The sequence below is a fragment of the Ornithodoros turicata genome, chromosome 4, assembly GCF_037126465.1.
Source record: "Ornithodoros turicata isolate Travis chromosome 4, ASM3712646v1, whole genome shotgun sequence".
Classification (NCBI taxonomy): Eukaryota; Metazoa; Arthropoda; class Arachnida; order Ixodida; family Argasidae; genus Ornithodoros; species Ornithodoros turicata.
Window position 1 is genome coordinate 34,860,593 of NC_088204.1, and position 1,771 is coordinate 34,862,363.

Here is a 1,771-nt window from a genome sequence, read left to right on the forward strand (position 1 = left end):
AGCAGGGTATAAGCCATGCACTGTGCCCTTAGGGCCCTTATCATATTTATATACACATATTGCGAGACAAACGGTATGTTATCATACCACAGCACAATGCAACATATTGTGTAATGTGTACTCCCACAAGGTAGTATTGATGTTGCTGTGAAGCAGGCTACTATGTAGAGTTAGCTACTTGTAGAGAGCTAGATTGGCTTTGTTCTGACGCTTTTGGAGCCATCCTACAGTCACTGGCCAAGACGGAACGCCTATCTCAGTCGATGTCAGTTTATTTCCATTCGCCTTACAATGGTACAATTCTTGCTTCTGGAATGAGTAAACCTGCAAGAAGCGAAGAGCAACCATGAATAGACTAGAATATTAAAAAAAAACAAAAAGAAAAACAAGCATTTGTCTCTACATGGCTGGTTTTAATGTGCACAAGCTGCACATGTGTTGATACGTGTCTGTTATTTCATACAAGGTTAACATAAATCTTCATCTAGACAAAAGAATGACAAGCCTTAAAAATGTGACTTCCAGGTAAACACAGAGCATGACCATGATATGAATATAGGTTCAGTAGTTCATTCCCTTAATGGAAACATGTGAATATCAAATAGTGATACATTACAATTCATGAAATGATGCATGCATAACTTTCCATTTCTGATTTCTTTTTTATAAACGTAGTGCACGAATTAACATTCGTGCACTACTACAAAATCTCTCACTTCACAACAGAACCTTATGATGATCTTAACAGCTCACCTCTTCGGCCAGGACTCCCTGGGCAGCAACATCCTATTAGCCATGTTGTTGTTTTTCTTTTTCGGAATCCTCCGTGCAGCCACATACCATGCCTGGAATGGAAAACCAGCTATAAATAACAATGTATTTGAATGACTTCCTCTTGAAGTATTTATTCTAATCAGATATGCTTTTGTGCCTAGTATGGTGCGCGAAGGCACATAAGTACAACATTTGCAGACGTTCGACGTAAGCAGTTCAAGGAGATCAATTCAAGTACGCCGACTTGCGCTTTTATTTTTGAAGAAATACGACGACAAATTTTAACAAATTAAATATGGCCCACAATGATACGAGTAAATGCTGCTGTACGGTGATGCATTGTCGGTATCTTATCGTCTTCGAATAAATTTGTTGTTCCTAAACGCGCAACCAACTGAAACGGCGCAAACCTACGAACAGATACCGAGTTACATCTATTACAGGCACTTCGGCTGTTTTGATTCATTTAAATTACTCGTATGAGAATCCAACTATGTGTGGACAGCACAAAGCCAGACCAATCTACGAAAGCATTACTCACCAGAATTCCTGCTAGACTTGGTCTTGGTCAACACTGCGTGATATACGTTGGGGCTGTGGCGATTCATTCAACTCGATTTTTACCGGAACAACAGGCGCTGCTCGAAAGACAACGACGGAAAATAGAGAGCCGCTATAAAGTCCGCTAATTTGCACATTACAGCACTACAAATCGATATATGAACACGTCGTAAACAGCAACCACTCGCTCACACAAAAAACGAGGTACCCAACGTTGCTAGACACCATCCGAACTCCAAAGTGAGAGTAGCAAAACAACAAGATATCAAAACACGAAAGGAAGAGTATTGATCCCCCCTCCTTCTATAGCATGCAAAACGTGATTTGCGTTGAGATGAACATATAAGTTCATGACGCGAGTAATTTTCACTTTTCACTGATCCAAAGGAGGTCACGTGGGATTGCTTGACGAAAATGGCGAAACGAAACTTGTGAA

General features: G+C 40.4%; 1 long non-coding RNA gene across 1 annotated transcript; it reads right to left on the minus strand.

Moving 5' to 3' along the window:
• Positions 1 to 259: 259 nt before the first annotated feature.
• Positions 260 to 1,523, minus strand: LOC135392970 (uncharacterized). The gene is made up of 3 exons (XR_010422346.1): positions 1,316 to 1,523; positions 754 to 845; positions 260 to 324 (listed from the first exon to the last, which is right to left on the minus strand). It is a non-coding gene; the product is annotated as an uncharacterized LOC135392970 (long non-coding RNA).
• Between the last annotated feature and the right edge of the window lie 248 nt (positions 1,524 to 1,771).